We start from the raw sequence: 22902 nt of genomic DNA on the forward strand, positions 1-22902 counted from the left end.
TGCCTCTTATTTCCATTTTATGTCTTTTTATAGTGACTAGAATGCCAAGAACAATGCTGATATCTCTATTTTAAAGAGATTGCTTCCAGTGTTTCATAGGTATATATTATGTTAGCTGGTATTTTGAGGTAGGTGTTCCTTTTCATGCTAGTTAACAATTGCCTTTATGTTTTCATTTAAAATGTTTTTCGAATGAAAGTTTCTTAAAAATTTTATAGCCACCTATTTAGAAAACAATTATGACAGAGTAGAAATGTCATCATGGGCATAATTTACTAATTTATTGATCATTAATAGGTAGTAGTAGAGTAATTATAATAATTAGCATTTGTAATATTTGTTTACATTAGTTCACTTAACCTACTTAGACTTCATTATGCCATTTATATTTCCGTGTTTATCACTTATATTTGCATTTTTCTTCTTCTTCCACTCTATCCTAGTATTCTTAAGGAATTATATATATATATTCTTAATATATATATTTATATATTTTTTTCCCCACATCTCACATGGTCTCACATTCCATGGATATTTGTTGTTGATGACCTATTAACTTGATACTGACAATAATAATAGTGACTTAATTTTTTTAATATATATTTTTAATTTATTCATTCATGAGAGACAGAGAGAGAGAGACAGAGGCAGAGACATAGGCAGTGGGAGAAGCAAACTCCTCACAAGGAGCCCGATGCAAGACTAGATCCCAGACCACGAGATCACATCCTGAGCCGAAGGCAGATGCTCAACCGCTGAGCCACCCAGATGTCTCAATAGTGACTTAATATTTAATAAGTACTTACTAGGTACCCAGGCAGTTCCAAGAACTTTATGTTACCTTTCTTATCCATATAACAATTGCCTCAAGGTAGATATTAGGGAAATATGGGGAAACTGAGGCAGTGAGAGAGATTAAGCAGTTGCCTCAGGTTCACCTAGGGAATAATAGAATCCGGATTTGAATCCAAACATCCTTATCCCAGAGCTATGTTCCCTTCCATAAATGTTCATGTAATTGTATAAGTCATGCTGGTAAACTTCTTCAAAGGACATTCTAATTCTGCTTTATAATTATGAGACCTGGTGCAACCAATAGAACGGGGTAAGACTTAAAATGTGTTTCTCTAGAATGGCATTTAATTTTTGTTTTTGTTTTTCCTTTCAAGATAGAACTTTTGGTTATTCGATATGAAATGGCCCTAAGAATGTTTTATTCAGTAATCTTTATAGCTTTTCTTAACTGGAATAACTTCGGTTGTCTTATAAATCTTTACTTTGCAAAACTCTATTTTTATTGAAAGCAAAAATTATTTTATCCCTTTTGGCAGAAGAAATATTCACCATTAGTAAAGTTACAGTAATGATGCACGTGTACTTTGAGTAGTCCAATGCTCAGATAGCTTTCCCAGGGTTTGCTGGCTTACTGGTTAAACTGTCTGTACTCTTTTGTGCACAGGGTGGTGGACCCGCAGGGGGCTGGATGGGGAGTAGAGAGATGGGGCTGTGGTCTAGCTTGTTACCAGTCATGTATGAGGCCACTAGAAAACCAGAGAAGTGTTCTTATCTATAGAAAGCATATGCAAAACTAGTAAAATATGATTAAGTTTTCTCCTAGGGCTAGAAATTTATTATCTATATGGTTGTGACATTAACATAATTCAGAAATTGCAAAAATATGTTTTTGATAAACACCAAAACATCAAGATTATTAAACATTTTTGCCATTTGAAAACTCTTGACATCTTATTTAATCAACTTAAAGTATACTATTTGAAAAATCTTAAAAATTACCAATTCAATATATAACTTGAACATCTTCAATTTTGAGTGACAGAATTATCATTTTTATGTTCCTTTAGAAAATACATGTAATTAACTCCTCTAGAATACTTTAACTGTAGTTATTTATGTTCCCTATTATTAGCTCATATGTCCACAAATAATTAAAATGATCACAAAACAATAGCTGCCTCTTAATTCCAGTGTAAAAAGAGTATTTAAGAAAGATCACTATTTCAGGTTTTCAAACACTCATTGCCACAGTTTCACATCCACCAACAAAAAGTGATCTTTCTATAATTTTAATTTCTACTTGTTTAGATTACAAATAGTTCTTAGAATTGATATTTTTCAAAATCATCATGCTTCATTGAAAAATAACTTTTTCCCACATTCATTTTGTAACTCTCAGTTGTGTCTACCTTTAGTGTTTTCATTATGGGTTATTTTGGTCTATCTGCATAAAGATGAATTAGATTGGAAGCCAAATTTCATTACTCCTACTACAAAGATAGGTCCAATAACAGATGCAACAGAATTTAACTATCATTTCCGTTGGGATCACAGATGGTATTAATGTGGAAGACATCTGTGGCACAGGCCAGAGGAGAGATGGTTGGCTTCCTTTTAGAGTCAGGGCAAAGGATGTGGCAAAAAAGATCTAAGGATGCCATAAGGAATTCTAGCACTACCCTTGTGCACACGCAGGTCGTGGTGAATCAATTATAACCGATTCCGAGGCCATCTATGGGGGACCCAGGGACAGACTGGCTACTGGGCAATCCAGAGTTTTTGTACTTGGTTTCTGGTGGAATCTAGAATGAAGAAGAGATGTGATAAATTGTTTGTACTTGGAAAATAGAAGAGACTTGTATGTGGGAGAAGTGCTGAGTCAAGCAGGAATCTATATAGCCGCAGTAAGTTTGAGTCCTTTGCACTATTGCTGAGGAGACTTATATGTCAAGAAATAAATGAAACAGCAAGGTAAATAAATAAAACTTATTGGACAGGTGGAAAGGAAAAACATGGGATAGCACTGGACTACTGATTGAGTGTATTGACCATAGGATCTAGACATGGCTTACACTGTCCATTTACTAATTTAGCAGATATTGTTGAGCACCTTTTATGTGCCAGAAACTGTGATAGTTTCCAGGAGACAATGACATGCAAATTAAACATGGTCCCTGACTTCCTAGAATTTACAGTCTTGTCAGGGAACATTGATGCATGTTAAAATACTAGCACAAATGTAAAACATGAATATATAATTGAAACTTTTTTGTTTTGATCATTCTTGATATTTGCATTTGTACAGTCCATCCTTTCCACTATTTTAAGCTATAAATATCAGTGTGACGATAAGCATTTTACATATATTAACTCATTTAATCCTTACACCACTCTGTGGCAGGTGAACTAGTAATAGTGCCTTTTTACAAGTGAAAAAGTGAAGGCATAGAAAGGTGAAAGTGATTTCCCCAGGGTTGAACAGCTTCTCAGCTGGGAGCTGGGAACTGAATTCTGGTATCGTAGGTCCAGAGTTTGTGGTGTTCCTTGTGACTATGTTGCAATGATGCAATTTTTTGTGTGTTAAATATCCAGGGCATTATTATTTATACATTTCCCTTTCATTGGGTCATAATGTCCCTGTGGGCTATGTCACTGATGTTTTCCAAATTACTCTGCATACAGTGGACCTTTGGAATGTGTTAGTGTTGATGACCTCACTGGGCAGACAGTGAGGGTTATCATATTGCATAAATGGTGTTGGCAAACTTCCTTAAATGCAATTTTAATCCTGCTGTATAGCTATCAGATGACTTCAGTTAACAGAGGTTTAAGGAAAGGTAAACCCTGGAGAAGTAAGGGAGACCAAGATTATCTTAACTCACACATAGACCAGAAAGTTCCTGGCGTTTGGGATATAGCAATACTCCAAGGAGGCTTTCAGGATACCTGGTGATCCAAAAGCATCATCGTAGGAGGCTGCCTGCCTTTTGTCCATAGTTCGGCTCTCTCTTCCCACCCATTTGTTTTTGATAGCACACACCTTCTTACATGCTGCTTCCGTTGCTTCATGACATCTACTGCACGTTCATTTCTACAGTGCTCTATGTTTGCTGACAGAGCTGCAAGCCTCGGATTTACATTCCCTGTGAAATAGTTTGTAGTGGGACCTGGTTTTAAGGCACCTAGTTTAGGACAGAGGCTTGATGTTGGTCCTGCATGACCTGATGGCTGGTCTGGAGACAGTTGCCCTTGCTAGACTCAGGAGCTGACCACTGTCCATAATTTATGGCCAGGTTGTATTAATGCTTAGCATTTGATGAATCGGGGAGCTTTCTACAAAAAGTTCTGGGTGTGTCAGGCACTCTGAGATCCTGAGAAGGGTGTAGTGAAGCTGTCAGACAAGTTGCATTGCTTTTCCAGTACACACATATTATTGATTTATTTCTACCTTGAATACCTGTGTGACCCAAGTCGGTAATTTGTGTGGCTGGCGGGCCAGGCAAAAGAGAAAGAATTTGTTTGTTAGAATAGAAAGAGAATGAGGGGAGGACCATGAAACTGTTAGGATTTCATAAATATTAAATTTTGAAGAGATTTCTAAAAATAGAATGAATTATGTGGTTAATTGTGAAGTTGTTGATAACAAAGTGATAGGGCAGAAAGGAACCTCAAGAGATTATCTACATCATTTTCCTCCACCAAGAAACTAGAAGAGGTGGTTACCAGCCATTTAAATATTTGTATCCAAGGGAAACCCCCTAAAATTTGCTGGGCGACATACTCTCCAGAAGGCATTAAAATAGAAAGCCTGTATATTCCCTTTTCCTATTTTCTCTGCCCATTACTGTGCTTTATTTTCCTTTATTTTATTAGCTTCTGTTACTACTTGTCTATTATGTATTCATGTGTTTGTTTGACTGTCATTGCTTCGCCTGCCAGGATATAAACCTTCTGTGCAGCTTGGTCCACCTCTGTATCTTCTGGAACTAGAAAGTTCCTGGCCTATGGTAGATGCTTATAAATATTTGTTGAATAAATAAATTAATTAATATATGTATTGAAAAATTTCTGGAAGAATACACACCAAATTGTTAATGATATCCACCTCTGAGGACTACAGTTGCAAAGCTGAGAGCAAATTGAAGGGGGAAGGAGGTGGAAGGGTGAAGTTTTATTTTATAAACATCTATATTTTGCATTACATAACAAAATGATATTTTGACTTGATGTGTATTTTAACTTTTTAGGAATGCAGTCATTGCACAAGCAAGTAAAGGTGTAGATAGATGTTATGTTGTAACGCAAACATGTTTACTAATGTCCCGTAGTCCTTTTCAATGAATGTGTCTAGTGTTCTATAGCAAGTCCGTAAGTTCTTTTTCAGGAAGGGCTCATAGTTTAAAAATCTATTTTTAGTATTCCATATGTGGTAAGAAATTAATAAGTAATTATTGACTAACACGTGAGGTGAAAGAGAACAACACCAATTTTTATAATAAAAATCTTTTCCAAATGTCTGGAAATAGTCTTTCATCAGTACTCAGCAATACAATAAACTTGCTGGTAAGAATACTTGCAACTATTTAAGAAGCAGTTGAAAAAAAAAATAAGAAGCAGTTGATCATAAACAATAAATAGAATCACTTTCTAAGGTGAAAATGATGCCAACACACATATTGTGTTTTTTTTAAAGAAGGCTCTAGATTTGTGGGGCATCTGGGTGGCTCAGTCAGTTAAGCATCTGCCTTTGGCTCAGGTCATGATCCTAGGGTCCTGGGATTGAGTCCCGCATTGGGCTCCCTGCTCAGGGGGAGCTTGCTTCTCCCTCTGCTGCTGATCCCCCGGAATTGCTCACTCTCACCCTGCAATAAATAAATAAAATCTTTAAAAAGACTATAAAATTGCAGAATTAAAGATGAAGAGTGTTATCAGTCAGGGGCCAGTCAGGAAAATAGAGCCTGTACCAGATGTATTTCAGTAAACATATTTATTATAGGAAAATAATTTCAAAAGTGTTGGGAAAGCTTTAAAGTCAGACAGGGGAAGAAAGACAACCTAGAGATTAGGAATAGCAAGAACCTTCTATCCCTTTACAGCTGGAGAAATCAAGGCATGAGTAGTGTTACCTGGGTACCACTGGGTAGGACCTGGCACTGCCTAGAGACACAAAGGAAGGGGCTAACTAGTAGGGGCTGAACCACAGAGGGAGAGGCTCTGATGGAAACTGGTCTTGACAGAAGATATAGTCACTATTCAGAATGGGAAGCGGGGGGTGGGGAATACTCTGGCTTCTCTCTATTGCCTTCCTCACATCTCCCACTAGTGCCTCCCATTAGCAAAACCTAACAAGAAGTCCCTTTGAAAGGGATCCCGGGAACTGTAGTTTACAGAGTTTACCCCATGACTTACAGTGCAGATTGAAGAACAATCAGTAATAATTCTGAGAGTAAACAGGCAAATGACCCAAACAAATGGTATGATAAAGAGAAAAATCTATTCTATTCATGCAGTAGTCCAGTTTTGTATAAAATATTTTTAGACTATATTTAGTCATGTTAATTATTTCATTACAGATCTTATGTTAGGGAGAGAGAGTGTGTGAGCAGGGGGAAAGTTAGAGCAGGAGGGAGAGGGAGAGAGAGAGAGAACCTCGGGCAGAGTCCCCATGAGTGAGGAGCCCAACACAGCTCAATCTCATGACCCTGAGACCATGATCTGATTCGAAATCAAGAGTTGGATGCTCAATTGACTGGGTCACTCAGGCATCCCCATATTAATTATTTTATATAACATTGATTCAGGTATGTCTGGGTGAGAATATCAGTGTGGATTGAAGAACAGCATTAATTAGTTCTCACCCTTTTAGATTCAGGAATCCTTTCCACAGCAATAGATGGCTAATCACCTATTGATTCTTTATTCCTATATTATTTTTAATGGTATGCTATGGTATCAAAAATAAATACTTTTTTTTTTTTGCTTACTCAATGTTAGGAATTCTTGTGACAAAGAATTCAATATTTAAAAAATATTTTTTTTCTGATTTGTTTCTAAATGGCAAACTAAGAGAGACTTCGAGACTATATTTATAAGCATTTCTCATGAAGAATCTTTCCTCTCCAATAAATTAGAAGCCAAATTAGACATAACTGCCATTATATTTTCTCTTTTTAACTTTGGCTTTTGAAATATTGGAGACATTTCAATGTGCTATGTAGGAATTTAAATTAAATGAAAGCACCTTATGGATCTTTTGAGGATCATCTTGAGGTGAATTTGCAGAATTATTATCATTTATTGCTTTTCATCAACTATATAATTGAGAAGATTTTCCTCATGATTTATACCACCATAAAATACTTGGTCTTATTTCTATTAATTATGATTTGGAAGATGTAGTAAGTATAATGTTAATGAATGTGTTGAATGATGTTGGATTAATTGGAATGACAAAAATGCCTTAAGCAAAGAGTAATAGTTTGAGACTGTTGGCCAATTCAAAGATAAAACTGTTATTTACTTTGTGTCCTTAGAAATCTGACTGGTCCAAAGCAAGAAGTTAGGTCAAATCCGACTGGTTCAGAGCAGGAAGTTAAGTATAATCTTGTCAACATTCCTGGTATTTTTTGGAAAACCTTTTATTATGGAAATTTCAAACATATACAAAAGTAACTAAGAGTACTGTTCACCCAGCTTTGACAATTATCAACTCATGACCAGTCTTGTTTGCATATGTATATATATTTTTATCTCTCCTTGAGCTCCACTGGATTTTTTTTTTAAAGGCAATCTCACACATCACTGATAGTGATATTCATCCCTGGTTTTAAGTAGCCTTTTGTTGGGGGAAGGGAGCACTAGTAGCTTCCCATTTAGTGGTGTAGAAAAAGGATCAACACAAAAATGTATCTGTTTCCCAAGAATGCCTTTTTTTTTAGTAGGCCATGGTGGTGGAAATTACCATAGAATTACATATCCTTTGGTGTATTGTCCTAGATTTAGGCGCTAGGTAAACAATCTTGTAAAATGCACAAACACCTCTTAGAAGGGAAATATATTAATTTCCAGAACTCATTAGTATGCATTTTAAAATCAGATTCACATACAATCATCTGATCCAAGGTAGAAACATAATGAAATGGGATTTTGGACAGAAATATTTTAGAGATAATTAGGAATGTTACAAAACATTCCAGAACTTAGAACTTGCTCTTTTCACCAGTAATAGCAACATTACCCTGGGAACTTTCATGATAGGATAGTGAGGGCAAGAGAAGACTGTGGAGAAATAAGAGGAAGGATTCTCTTCTCATGTTATACAACCTCCTTGGAAAATGATATGTCTGTCAATGGCTTCAATTAGTCTCTGTGTTGATGACTTTTGGACCTGTGTTTCTGAATCTCTGCATAGCCCAGATTCAAATATACAACTCTGAGCAGATATTTCTACCTACCTGTGTACAAAGCTCCTCGTATTCAACATATCGGAAGAGATGGTTCTGACACCCCAAACCTACCTTACCTCTCATTTTCTTCATCTATATGGATGGTATCACCATATAGAAACTTGGGAGTCATGTTCCTCAGACTAATAAATCATCAGTTCTTGTCCTGTCTGTCTCTTAAAAGTCTCTCAAAGTCTCTCTTCCACAGTCCTTATCATAGTTTAGACTTTTTTAAAAAAGTAAGCTCTACACCCAACGTGGGGCTCAAACTCACAACTCCAAGATCAAGGGTTGCATGCTCCACTGACTGAGCCAGCCACCCCAGACTTTTTTTGGGGGGAGGACAAGTACTTAGCTCTAAACCATTCTCCATTCTATTATTAGAGACACAGTGAATATGCAAATTTAGTATCTTTCTAGTTTCAAGTTCTTAAAGTTACCCTTTTGTGTGGCAAATATGACCCCTTGTGAGCACTACTCCATGAGCTCATTTCCTGCTATTCCTTAATGACTTCACCACCTAAGTGTATGGAGATACATCTAGTTCTCCCAACATGCCAAAATGCAGAGTCTGATTCAGAAGATCTGATTCAGATGCAGACTGAGAGTTTGTATTTCTAATGAGATCCCAGCTGATGCTGTTCATCTGCAGACCACACGTTAGTAGCAAGGCTACAGGATCTATTCTTACCCAATTCCTTAATTACCAACTGAGTCACAGCTATTCCTTCCCTTTGCCATTCATTCAGTGTTAATTGCCATTTTTATTCACATAACCAGTCAGATTCTCTCTCCAAATCACTGACTTGGCCAAATCCTTCTTACCCTTCAAGTCTCAGCTCAAATACAATTTTCATTTGGAAAACTGCCTTGACTCTCCCAGGAAGATTTGGACTCTTCTTGTCCTGTGTGCATTACTCTTATATTCTTCTATGATGGTCCTAACGCATAACGCTGTGCGTTCTTGCTTGTCTATTTCCTGGTTCAGAGTGTTCCTGGCATCACTCACAGTGCCAGGCACATGGGAGAGACACAGAAAATATTTGTTGAGAAATAGATGGATGAACCCCCTCCCTTTAATGACTTTATGATTGTCTTTTGATATCCCCATGGCATTCCCAGCACTCTATGAGGAACAAATAATTCAAAGGAGTCCTGAAAGTTTCATGGATCACAGAACTTTAAGATGAATTATAATTCTCTGTTAATAATGATGTAGTCACTGGGAGCTAGGACTGTTTGTTGTCAAGCTTACTAAAGCAGCCACTGAGCCCTACGTTATGACGGTCTGTCTTTAGCCTCCAGGCTTATAGGCCAGGAAGATGATTTGTCAGCATCTTGGCTGAGTGTCTCTTTCTCATGAAGAGACTCACATTTAACTGGGCTTTAAGGCCAATATATATTTTATGTAGTTCATTCATTGTGAAAAGACAGGGCATTAAGAACCAGAAGAGTAGAATCCACATGATTAGCCCTTTCCTTGCTGGTACTAGATTTTAAGGAAAGTCAGATCTTAATCCAGTTATTTGTATGTTTGTTTGTTTGTTATTAATTAATTAATTAATTTATTTATTTATTATAGGACAAAGCCCGAATAATAGGATTTAGATAAACTGGATGGGTACAGCATTGGGTTAAGTTACCTTAAAACATCCAAACCATAATAGGAAAGATCTTGTGAATGGAGGACCAGAGAGAGTCTGTGTATCCAGTTCCATTGTAAGGATGAATTCTCAGTAGGACTGGAAATGCTCAAACTCACAGTCTGATGAAGGAGAGATGGAGGGTGCCACTCCCAGTGTGCTTGGAGGGGCCCTGCCACTGTTTGTCTCTGGGACTCTTCCTTTCCCTGGCAATGAACCCCTTTTCAGATTGACTCATCTTCCATGGAACAGTTCTCCCCTTTTAAAGGTGATTTTGTGTAACTCTGCCCTGATCTCTTCACTTGGTGCTTTCCATCACTTCCAAATCCTGGAAGTCACTTTCCAATAAAACATCCAAGGGATGTAAAAACAAACAAACCAATAAACCACACTTCTTGCTGTAGTGAGGGCAGATTGGCTTTATGAAAAGAGTTGATTCCTTTAAGTTGTGATATAGGGTTTCCTGAACATCTTTCAGCCCAACTTCGTAGTATAAAAAGTTTTAAAAAATTGATCTCTTTTACATGCATTCAGTAATTTATTTTAAGTTGACTGGAAATGCCTCTGGGAGGGGATTCATGGATGGTGGTGGAGTGTGGAGCATGCTCCGTACTATTACATATCTTACTGGAGGGGGGTTTGGAGGGGTCAAGTTTCTGTTCCAAAGCCTACTTGTTAGACTGTACTTATATTGCCATGAAACTTCAGGGAGAAAAAGAACCTGCGTGTACAGCAAAGAAAGTCCTAGTAACTTCTGAGGAGAGTAGTAGGTGAGAGGGTGGGAATTGTAATCAGACCTTGATTGCTAAAGCTAATGGCTCTCGAAATCTGTTATCATAGCAAATTAAAATGTTCCTCTATTGGATATAAATGTTTACACCACTGACAACTTTCTTTCATTTCCTGGTGGTGGGAGACCGACACGGGGAAGTATTTCTCTATCCTTAGCGTGCATCTCAATTTATCTAGGTGTCTGGATAAACCGTGGATTTTGATTCAATAGGTCTGACTCAGAGTGGGCCTTGAGTTTCTGCATTCTTTTTCTTTTTAGAAGATTTTATTTTTAAGCTCGCCACCCAACATGGGGCTTGAGCTTACAACGTCGACTTTTTGAGTTTCTGTATTTCTGACGCAATTCCAGCTGATGCTGCTGGTCCAACACAACACACGGTGAAGAGCAAAGACTGCAGGATCCCTTGAGGCCATTCCCATCTCCTCCCTTAACGATCAGCTACATGTAAACTTTCCCTTTTTCTTGCCATTTGCTCTGTTTGACTCGCTCGCTGGCTGCAGCCATTTCATTTTGCAGAGTCCAACCACGTCATATGGTAGCAACCCCTTCTCTGTCCTGTGGGTTTGCATGGCCTTGGACGCAATGACGAGTAGGGAAGTGTTAAACAACAAGGAAGAATGAGTGGAGGGGAGGGTACTTGTGTGGGGGAGAAAAACTGGTGTGTGTGTGTGTGTGTGTGTGTGTGTGTGTGTGTGTGGCAGGGGTGGTTTAGGGAGGAAAGGATCTAATAGGTCTCATTGGAATGTGGAAATGTGTGTAACTAAGAGACCTGTTAACTCATGTCTAAAATAGCATAACACCCCAGCATGGTTGGGCAAGTATGGTAGCAAAATGGAAAAAAAATCTGGGGAATGTTACAAAATATTTTGGGATAAAACAACATCCCACATTCGCAGCTTCTTTTCTATCTGCTGTTGCAGGTTGGATGCAATTCTCTGCTGTTCAACGTTGGTTCTGTTCCCTCTCCAGCCTTGCAGAGACGAGGTGGAACGCATTACAAAGGGAGACATTTCTACTGTTTGTGGCCAAACAGTATTTAGGATGTCATTATTCCAGTTTCACTTAAGTCTTCTTTCCAGAGTATTATTATGTAATTTCTCTGCTGAAATCCCACTTAACACCTGACCTTCCTGACTTTGCTCTTTCACTTTTTTTTTAAAACCTTGTCTTTGTACAAATTACACATCAACGGTGAATTAATTTTTTTCCCTTAAAAATAAAACTGCTCCAGATTTCAGTTGTTAACTTTTCATTTTAAGGACGTCCTCCCCACTTCAATTCTCTTCAGCCAGGAATTCCAAATGCATTTCACATTGTTATTTTGTTGATGTTCTCTTACTTATCAAAGTGAATCCCGCAGTTATACTTGCTACTATCAGGCTTTAGAAAATGAAGACATTTTAAAATAATGCAAATAGGGGCGCCTGGGTGGCTCAGTGGGTTGAGTGTCCGACTCTTGATTTCTGCTCAGGTCATGATCTTGCGGTAGTGGGATCGAGCCCTGAATTGGGCTCTACGCTCTGTGTAGAGTCTGCTTGGGATTCTCTCTCTCTTCTCTACCCCTCCCCCTACTCAGGCTCTAAATAAATAAATATCTTTAAAATAAAAATAAAATAAAATAAAATAAAGCAAATAATCAAAATCTCCAATGATTAAATGGCAGTGGAACAGTTTAAGGAGTTTTCTTTTGGAGAAGTTTTTTGAAAAACCTGATCTTTCACCAGCCAAAAGACTTTGGTAATCTATCTGTAAACTAGTTTTCTGTGATATATTTTTCTTTGTGATAGTAAGAAAAACAATATGTGGCAGCAGCAACAACAACAAAAAAGGAGAATGTAAGATGTATTATGATTGTGATAAAATTCCAATTTTCAAATTCAGACTTAGTTATGTTTCTCTTTCTTTCTGTCGGGTTACATTGCAGGTCTATTGGTGCAGGTTAGGCATCTCTGTGGGAAGTTGGTACTTATTCAGAAGAAAGTGGCTTTTGTGGAGATGTCACTGGGAAATGTTACTTTTTATTGCTTGGACTATTTAGGATTTTATATGTGTAAAGTGCTATAAAATCCCATCAGTGGTTATACCTATAAATAATTTCATGACTTGATTTATTATTGCTATATCCATTTTATAGATGGTAATGCAGAGGAATGGATTACAGGGGAGTTGAAATTAGAACCTACAATCACAAAAGGTTCTCAGCCTGTTAGTTTAGTTTAAACTGTTGACTGTGATTGTGTCTCTACCTGTCAAGTATCTGATTTAAAAAATGAAATATCTAGGGACTTAGCATCTCTGGGGCTGTGTCTGGGTTTGTAAAGGAAAAATAAAGAGATATGAATCAATGACATAATATTATACAGAAAAAAATCCCTGGTAGTAAGAAATGAGTTTTAACTCAGTGGTCTTCTCTAGCAGGATGAACTCTGTTGGATCATTGCTCAGCCTGTTTGTTTTCATAAATATCACTCGCTATCCTGTCTGTTAAGCTATCAGGAATGGCTACCTTCCACATTCTTCTTGTAATTAGGATTCTAATCCTGAAAATATGTCCATCAGATTTTTAATGGTCATCTTAAGATCATACTGCTGTGGCCTCAGAGAACCAGCTTTGGAACAAGAGTCTATCAGCAGAAAACATCCAGTGAACAGAATGGAGGTATCTTGACAAACATGTTCCATTTGCCCAAGGCCATTTGCACTGGCTTTAGAAAATGTGATCAAAAGTGAATGCTCTGATGGGTGCACTGTCTTCATGTGCAGAAGGTGGGTGGGATTCCTCACACCCCTCCTCCAGCTGGTACAGTATCAGGGGTTGCCAATAAAAGCTGGCCTCTAACTTCAGTAGGGCTTGTGCCATGCCCTAACAGAATCCTGTAGATCCTCAGTTCTTCCTCTATGTGGGGAATAAGCAACCCTGGTGACACTTGATCCTAGCCTTGGGAGACTGTGTTGGACTTCTGACCACCAGAACTATAAGATAATGATGTCACTGAATTTGTCCTAGTTTGTTATGGCAGCAATAGGAAACTAGTAGAGGCAGTTTTTACCCTCATTGGCTCTTTCTGCTATTAAAAAATATTAAAAATGACATTTTATGATTATGTTGGTACAACAATGTATTAATATTATATATGAAAACATTCTTTGACCTAAAGTTCCCTTTTCTTCTGATTATAAAAGAAATCAGAACGTTTTTGTGGGTACCTAAAAGTATCATGGGCCAAGTATGCCTGATGGATAAGTCGGCTCTGCCTACCGGCTCATCTATCTAATCTTTTCCATCATTCACCACATTGGAGTCAGCAAGCCAAGTGCAGGCCAACTGCGGGATTTCAGAGATCATGGCTACTTGTTTTTTGTTTTTTGTTTTTTTTTGGTCTAACCTCTTGGGGTTTGAACTTCTATGTTTACATATTTTGAACAGAAAGAAATTATTCAAAGTGTCTCTCAAGTTACATGACTTCAGTACAGCACACTCCACCCCCAATGCATCCACAATAAACACACAATATATCTTCACTGAATGAAGACTCTTGTCACTTAGTCCTATTTCTTGAATTATTTTGCCCAATCCATACACTCTATCTATGTATGTTGCAAATGGAAGACAGAATGGATTGCAGTTAAAATTTGAAGACATGAAATAATATAAATATTCTTTATGTTTAAAGAGCATCTACAGTTTGTAAAATACATACAGGTACACCCATTACTTTTGATGACATATAAAATCATATATGATCTTAGGAGGAAAATATTATATAATATATAAAAATAGTAATAGTGAGTAGCTTTCATTTAAGATAAGTTATTTGTCATTTGTAATACTGAGTAGTTGTATCTGACTTCTGTCACTTTGGCCTATGGTCTCCTGTGGAGGCAAAAATGCAGAACATAATTTGTACTCTTCAGTCATATCTATTACTTTCCATGCTTGGCCTCTGTGAAAAATGATGTATTTCAAGCTTATGACCATAAGTGTTAATGCTGTGAGTTGGAAATCACAGCATACCTCATTAACTGTTTCCACCTCTCTGACAATCAGAAGCCAGAGAGGCATACTTTCTAGCTAAAAAAGCAAAGTTGGGTTGAGGGAAGTTCAGAGACACGATGAAGGAACCTATAGCTGCAGGGCCTTGCTGCTTATAGAGCTCACAGGGGTAAAATTAGCCAGGCTCCTGAATTCTGATCCTAATTCAGGATTTGCAGAGTCTGCTCTAATTTGGCACCATTCTGGAAAAGGCCACATCGAAAAGGATTTGTTTCTAGAGATTTTCAGGAAAGTAGCCAATTCAAACTGCTCAACTCTGTGAGATCATTCCTGGCTGGTAGCAAGTTCTTTCTGTCATCATGGAGCTTGCTTGAGAGCAAAGAATATTTTCATACCTACTGCTTCTGAATCATACATGTGCTGTCCACGTGTGCTTACATACATCTCCACCAGCACCCAGGTCTTTAGACCCGCCTGTCCTACCAACTGTGTGACCTCGCTCATTAGCCTGCAAAAGTCTCCCAGTTGGACCAGTTTAGTCCAGCTCTGAGAAAACAAGAGTAGGGAGATGAGATACACCAATACATTCCATCAGATTAATTCCTCATTTCACAACTGGAGTTTTGACAGGATGTCTGGCCTCCAATTGCAAGGTGAAGGTCTTGTTAGTCTGCTCAAGGGCTACTAAACAGGCTGCCGATTGGGTCATTAAGAGAAATTGAGTAGCTCTGCAGACCGTCTCTCTTCCATTGTTCTTCTATCTGGGCTTCTTCCCTGCCTGCCTCTGCTGAGGTGCCTTTGAAAAAGTCGCCCTCCTTCAAGCCACACCCTGCCACACCTCCAGGCCCCAGGATGCTTGCATCTGAGTTCCCAGCAGTTGGAAAGCCTGCCAACAGCAGAAAGAGGCATCCTGCTGAGCCCTGGGTGGAGAGAAAGCCCCGCCTTGCGCAATAGTGACCCACTTGGCACAGGGGGAGAGTCATCCTGATGGGCTCCAGAGACTCCTCCGCGAGTCCCCTGGGCCAGGCCCTTGCAGAACAATTGCAAACAGTCACCCTGCCACAGTGCGGGGTCATCCACAGACACCCAGGGAAACAGGGCCCTGTCCCATGGCATCCTGACTCACTCCTGTAGCGTGATTTAGCAGCTGTCTGAAAAAAGAAAATACTTTTAGGACCTGAGCTGGGACCACGAGGTGTAAAGATGTCAAGTTGAAAAAACAAGGGTGGGGGGCGCCTGGGGGGCGCAGGCCGCTAAGCCACGGACTCTTGGTTTGGCTCAGATCGTGATCCCCTTGGTCCCAACCTGAGATCAAGCCCTGAGTGGGGCTCATGGCTCAGCAGGGAGTCTCCTTGCAAGATTCTCTCTGCCCCTGTCCCCAGTCTTGTTCTCTCTCTCTCTCTCTCTCAAATAAGTAAATAAATCTTTAAAAAAAAAAAAGGAAAAAAGAAAGAAAGAAAAGAAAAGAAAAAAAAAAACAACAAGGGTAGGTCTAAATCTCCTACCCTCCTCTTCACCCCCCCTTCCTGCCCGGAGAAAATTATTCCAGCAAAAACTTTTCCTTTCAAAATTAGGGTATCTTTGTGCAAGAAAAACTACTTTATTACTCAACATTAATAACCCTCACTTTGAACCTTAATTCTGAAAACCACAGAATTTAAAAAATGCTGTAAATAGCTGACATGGGCGTTCTTCCCCTGCTTTCAAAGGAATTGTTTTTGTAATTAGGGTGCGGGGTGAAGTGGAATTGCTCCCCACCCCCAGCAGCCAGCAGGACAGTGTAATGGGAGATCTCAACTGAAAACATCCATCATATTCAGATTAATTAATAACGGAAAAGTTTCAGCGCATTCCTAATGCTTTTTTCCGATCTTCTATTTTTCAAGTTGTTGGGTCTCTATTCTAGTTTGGAGTACGAGGGTAAATGCCTGACACACGGTCTAAGCCAAATTCCAAAATGTAGCAAAAACAGTGCCTGCATATTTGGCAGGAATTTAAACCGGTTCAGGTCAGTGTCTGTTTCTGCCCCAAGAAGACGTTCTGCATTTACACTGGGCTGGGAAAATAAGACAGGAACACATGGGGAACAGCAAGTAACCGTGTCCGCCGCAGTGCCCGGGCTGGCCGACCGACGAGGACCGGGGCAAGTGGGGGACTCCCCGCCCGCGCTGCCCGGGGGTTTGCAGAACATTCTGGGGGGCGGGGGGCGCGGGCAGCCTGGGCCGGGGAAGCCGCCTGCTCCCTTCCGAGGCTCTCACCTTGCAAATCACCCTCTCGTAGCAAGAGCACATCTTACTTGTTAACTCCTCCCCTGCTCGCTAACCTTTTCAATCATCCCCCTTCTTCATTTCAGAATGGCCTTCGGAACAAAGCCGCGTTTTAAAGCCTTTGCCACTAAAAGTTCGCCCCTCCCCCCGCTGGAAAGCGGCAGCGTGGGGCTAATTTTCTCTTTTTTTTTTTTGTAAATTTGTTTTTCTGCAATCGACTCTTCTGAAGCTGTCATTGTTTGGGGCTTGATGGATATTCCTTCCGAGATACCATCATATCGCTTGTTATTGTAACACTTATTGGTGATAAAGTTCAGACTAAAAATTAAGCAGCTGCAATGTAGCAGCACAAATTAGTTTAATGTAAGCAGTCAGGAGCAGCTGGCTGGCTCAGGACTCGAATTTAGCTGTGGGGGGAAGGGTTCTGTGACGCTGACGGTGTTTTTTTCCTCTACATAAACATTTTTGGCTGTTGCAGCTTTTGTGCTGATCATGTGACAGTGTCCCTAGGCAGATAATTTATTTCTGTGGCTTTCATGAGCAATCATTAACCTTCAGACACCGAGTTTGCTTTTTGCTTTGTGGCATTTGTTATTATTATTATTATTTTTTTGTATACTAACTAGTTTAATTCAGAAAGTGTCAGGAGAAAATTGCAACCAATTTATAATAGACTGCAATGCATAATACTTATGTTTCTATTAAAGCAGACCTCGCTTACAAGAGCATTCTCACAGCTTAGCCCGCGTGTGTGGATCAGAATAATTATTTTCAGCATGTTTGTCCTGGGGATGGTACCTACCTCAGTGTCCCCTTCTGGTTGTCAGGCTGCAAACTGGCCTTGTACAGACTCCCTTCCGAGGTGGACCTTTGGCTGTCTCCGTGTGCTCCGAGGAGGCTGGAGCCCCCAAGAGCCGTCCACGTCCACGGGGCTGGGAGCTGGGCTTTGGGGGTGGGCCCTGCTCCCTCTCTTCTTCCCTCAACAACTGACACACCAGCCTTCAGTAAACAGTCTGGCCGTTTGTATTGAATAACGAGCTGGAATATATGGGGATTGCAAAACAAAGGAAATCAGAAACTGTGTCCTGCATAAATCAGAAGGGGGCGGGGGAACAGAAAAGTATCATTTCTGACATCAACTAATCGTGCTGACCCTGTTTTCTGAATTTATCTGTTGTGTCCTCCTCAGATCTGTTTGTATTGCTCAGCCATTGCTGCCAACCAGTAATTCGGGAGTAAAATGCACAGGGTCACTCTTTGGTGTCTATCATACATGATATCTTCAGACACTTTCAGAATGCCGATTATCTCGTGGGTATTGTGTGGGCCCTGTTAGATATTCATTTATTCATTCTCTCATGGTGCAGGGTTGGTGGGGGAACACTCAGGACTACTTGCACAGAGGGATTTGATAAAGTGTATTTATAAACCTCAATGGACTGTTCAGTGCAAAAGAAGAGGAAGAAAGGTCCCCTTTTCTTTCTTACTCATTTAAAATGTTTCAGTGAGGAGAGCTGTTTTTAACTGATCCTAATATTTTGTAGGAATGGATGTACGGGTTATAGAGCATAGCATGAAAATTCCGGTTTTCAAAATCTATGATTAAGAGCTCAAAACACTATACGGTCATTCTTTAAACATTTGCAGACACCATCAATGGGCTAGGTGTTCATTGTACAAGGCGGAAGGGAGGAAGAGCTTGACCAAGATGATCCAAGTGAGGCTGGGGAAGTGTTTGGGTGATCGCTGATGTCGCAGGACAGGAGTGAAGGGGCCAATAGGTATAATTAATGTCAGTGACACCCAGTCTTGTAAGAGTTACATTGCTGCTGCGGTGGGGGTGGGGGTGGGGAAGTGGGGCATGGGTAAGATAAGGGAACTTCTTTGTCCTCCTCCAAGAGAGAGATTTCTTAGCCCAACATAGGGCCCTCGTGTTCTGGACTTCTACTTCTTCTTCACTTTTCTTGCTCATTGGATTCCAGCTCACAGCATTGGCAGGGCTACATTATGACTTTGGTGCTTTATCTGGTAAGTGGTTCACTGACTTAGCTGAGGACTTTTGTCTCCAAGGGCCCTTCCTCCACACTGACGATCGTATTTTGTGACTGCAGCGGTATAAAGATGAATATAATCCAGGCTGGATTCATTTTTTTAAAAATTTGTTTTAGGATTTTTTTTTTTTTTTTTTTGTATTTGAGAGAGATGGAGAGAGACAGACACAGAGCATGCGTAAGGAGTAGGGGGCAGATGGAGAGGGAGAAGCAGACTCTGCTGAGCAGGAAGCTGGACATGGGGCTCGATCCTAGGACCCCACAATCATGACCTGACCCAAAGGCTGCCACTTAACCAACCGAGCCACCCAGGCACCCCGGCTGGATTCATTTTTATGTATTCATTATCATTATATCCTTTTTCTCTTCTGATTTTAAAAGAAACCCAGCTGAAAACATTTTCATACGTGAATAAAAGCATCTTGGACCCTGGGCACCTTGTGTCCTGTGAAGAATGGAGAAGCTGGCCTGGGGGTTGGCACAAGCACATGACTGGCCTTCATCACTCTAGGTGAGGATAGCTTGGGTGAGTACAGGTGCCACATGTCACAATGGAGTCTCCTTTCCTCAGGTTAAAGTATTCACAGTTCATTCCAGACACTTCTCTGTCTCAGGCTCTCCTGCTGGGTTCAGCTTTTGGGGAAAGGCCCACTGTTGGGGGCTGACTCTTATCCTGCCCTCTGCCCCCAGTTTGTAATATCGTTGAACTCCTTCCCAGCCCTACTTGGCCTCTCCTTAGCCCTCTGTGCTCCGTCTGTGCCAACATCCCCTCGGACCCTGTTCTGGAAGGTGCTCGCCTTTTTTGTACCAAGCATCCCTTACCGCTGGAGTTTTATGCGTTCAGAATCCCTGCACTCTCAAGGACTCTATGTACACACTTTCTCCCTTGTACAAATATGATCCCGCAGGGCCGTCTAGCAGCCTCCCCTCTCTGAGTCAGCATATCCTTGTTACTCTTGAATCAGCTTTGTCCTTTTACTTTTTGAAACTCCCTCACCTTTCTACTACTTTAACCCCACCTCACAATTTATGTCCGAGTGATCCTGATCATTTAATCTTTAGCACCAGTTTTCTCATTTATACAAAATAGATTCATAGGGGTGCCTGGGTGGCTCAGTGGGCTAAGTGTCTGCCTTCGACTCAGGTCAGGATCCCAGGGTCCTGGGATACAGTCCCATGTCTGACTCCCTGCTCAGTGAGGAGTCTGCGTCCCCCTCTCCCTCTGCCCCTCCTACTCTAAGTGCTCTCTCTGTCTGTTAAATAAATAAGGAAATAAGGAAAATCTTAAAAACAAAAACAAAACAAAACAAAACAAAAAACCCCAAAACACAATGGATTCATAATAGCCAACAATGCGCTGAGTATGTACTTTGGGCCAGGTGCTGTGTGCTAGGGAATTTGCTAGTGATTAATATGCATTTCCCTCTATCGATCATGACAAAGATTGATGAGGTATGTACTGCCATTAATCCCATTTTACAGGTGGGAAAGCTGATGCACAAAGAAATTTACTAACTCAGGTTTTCCCGGATAGAATGTGATCATGTCAGGATTCCAACCCAGAGCACTGGTTCTCAATCATTATGCTGTTGCTGCTCTCAGGCTATTCTGACACCTACCTCAAAGGGTTATTGTGATTCTCTTACTTAGCAAACTTGTTTCACATCTACTGTGTGCCTAGCATGCATTGGTCCCTGTGTTTAGGAACCTTCCAGGTCAGGAGGCACAGAAGGATCAATAAAGGTATCAGCTGGCACGTGCTAGGAACCCCTCAAGCAGCACAGAAGGTGAGGTAGACAGAGGCTTGGGGGTACAGGAGAAGGTAGCTGGGAAGGCTTAGTAGAGAAGAAAAGATTCAGACTTTAAAGGAAGGATAAATTGTAGGTAATGGACAAAAGGGCTAGGGAATTTCCAGGCCAAAGCAAAGGTTAGGCAGGGGGCCAGGTATTTTTCTGGTTTCAACCATGAGCTTTAAAATAGTCAACACCTGGCAGTTATGGTTTTGCTTGGAAACTTTGCCCCCTTCTCTGAGTGGGTAGATACCCAATTATTCCTTTAAGCAGGTAGAGAGCTAAGACCAAGAGGAGTCACAGAAGAAACAGGAGGGTAAGTCAAAGTGACACCGTGGGGATAATGTCATTTATTCTTTTCCTCATCACTTGTTCATCATTGCTTATTGCATTCCGTATTCTGAGCAGAAACTTCTTGTGAGATCAGGCATGAAGAGACAGCTCCTGTCCTCGAGATCCGTCCGTGGGGCAAAGGAGCAGGAAAATCTGAACAATTACCATTGCATGCGGTGAAGGCAGGTAGGAAAGTGTGTGCCAGACGCCCCCGCGGCCCCAAGGAAGGCCCTGCCCGTCCCCTCCTGCATTGAGATCAGAGGACACTTCATGCTGGAGGTGCCACTCGAGTTGTGCCTCAAAAGACAAGTAGGTGTTCATTCACTCAAAGAGGGAAGAACATGGGCAGCCCTGGAGGCCCAACGGTTTAGCGCCACCTTCGGCCCAGGGCGTGATCCTGGGGTCCCGGGATCGAGTCCCACGTCGGGCTCCCTGCATGGAGCCTGCTCCTCCCTCTGCCTGTGTCTCTGCCTCTCTCTCTCTCTCTCTCTCTCTCTCTGTGTGTGTGTCTCATGAATAAATACATAAAAATCTTTAAAATAAAAAAAAGAAGAGGGAAGAACAGGACAGCCTGGGCGAGGACATTGACAAATGCAGACGAGTGAACTCGGGGAGTGGTGACTAATGCGAAAGAAAGATTCTGGCAGTTTGTTTTCACAGGCGCCTCAGTGCTCCCTGGGGAATTTGGAGCTGAGGTGTGGCTGCAGGCCTGGCGAGATCTCAGAGGTAGGGTTTGCAGCAGGGCAGGGTCACAGTCCATTCACACAGGCAGGAGGTGAAGGGCGGACCCAGAGGTGGAAGGAGGAAGACCAGTGAGGAGCCCTTGGTGATCATTTTGGTGCCAGAGGGTGAGAACCTGGCGGGGTGGTGGGGCCTGAGGAGGAGGGAATGCATTTATTTGGCCCAGGGCTGACTTAGTTTGCCTGGAGAGGAGGAGGCCTGAGTCCCAGGTTCCTGGGACTTTGAGCTTGTGGATAAGGTGGGGATTTAAGATGAACTAAGAGATAATCACAGTCCATTCTCTGTATTTATGGCAGTTCTGTTCTATAAAGTCGCTACAGACACTGAATTAGTGAATATCGAACCCTTGCTTCTAGGGGAAATACAGAGTTAGGTTTCTGGGAGCTTCTGGTCACATTTTCTTGCTTCCTTCCTTCTTTCCTCCCTTCCTCCTTCACTCCCTTCCTTCCTTCCTTCCAAAAAATATTTTACTTATTTATGAGAGAGAGAGAGAGAGAGAGAGAGAGAGGGTACAAGCACACGTGTGTGTGCACAAGCAGTGGGGAAGGGCAGAGGCAGAGGGAGAAGCAGACTCCCCACTGAGCAGGGAGCCCGATGCAGGGCTTGATCTCAGGACCCTGGGATCATCATGTGAGTCAAAGGCAGATGCTTAACCGACTAAGCCACCTAGACACTCCGGTCACATTTTCATCAACTGATGAACATCTAACCTTTTTTTTTGGTGTGTTTCTGTTTAAAAACAATGCATTAGTTAGGGTTCTCCAAAGAAACAGACCAATAGAATACACACACACACACACACATACACATGTATATACACATACATACCCATATATATGTATATTTTATATGTATACATATATATATATATAGAGAGAGAGAGAGAGAGAGAGAGAGAGAGAGAGATTTATTTTGGCTCACCCAATTATGGAGGTTAAGTCTTGATTTGCCATCTGCAAGCTGGAGACTCAGAAGAGTTGGTGGTGTAATTTAAGCGTGAGTCCAAAGGCCTAAGAACCAGGGGAAATCTATGGGGGTAAATTCCAGCCC

At 40.9% G+C, this 22902-nt stretch overlaps 2 long non-coding RNA genes across 4 annotated transcripts in view; one reads left to right on the plus strand and one right to left on the minus strand.

Annotated features, from left to right (window-relative positions):
• The window catches only part of LOC102156887, a 54081-nt gene extending 41902 nt beyond the window's left edge, over positions 1 to 12179 (plus strand). For both annotated transcript variants that reach the window (XR_005353594.1, XR_005353596.1), the window contains one exon: positions 11597 to 12179. This is a non-coding gene — a long non-coding RNA (uncharacterized LOC102156887). The remainder of the gene's footprint in view (positions 1 to 11596) is intronic.
• Positions 1 to 17983, minus strand: part of LOC106558610 — a 34527-nt gene extending 16544 nt beyond the window's left edge. For both annotated transcript variants that reach the window (XR_005353592.1, XR_005353591.1), the window contains exon 1: positions 17740 to 17983. This is a non-coding gene — a long non-coding RNA (uncharacterized LOC106558610). The remainder of the gene's footprint in view (positions 1 to 17739) is intronic.
• Between the last annotated feature and the right edge of the window lie 4919 nt (positions 17984 to 22902).

Source organism: Canis lupus, chromosome 1, assembly GCF_011100685.1.
Source record: "Canis lupus familiaris isolate Mischka breed German Shepherd chromosome 1, alternate assembly UU_Cfam_GSD_1.0, whole genome shotgun sequence".
In the NCBI taxonomy this organism is placed as follows: Eukaryota; Metazoa; Chordata; class Mammalia; order Carnivora; family Canidae; genus Canis; species Canis lupus.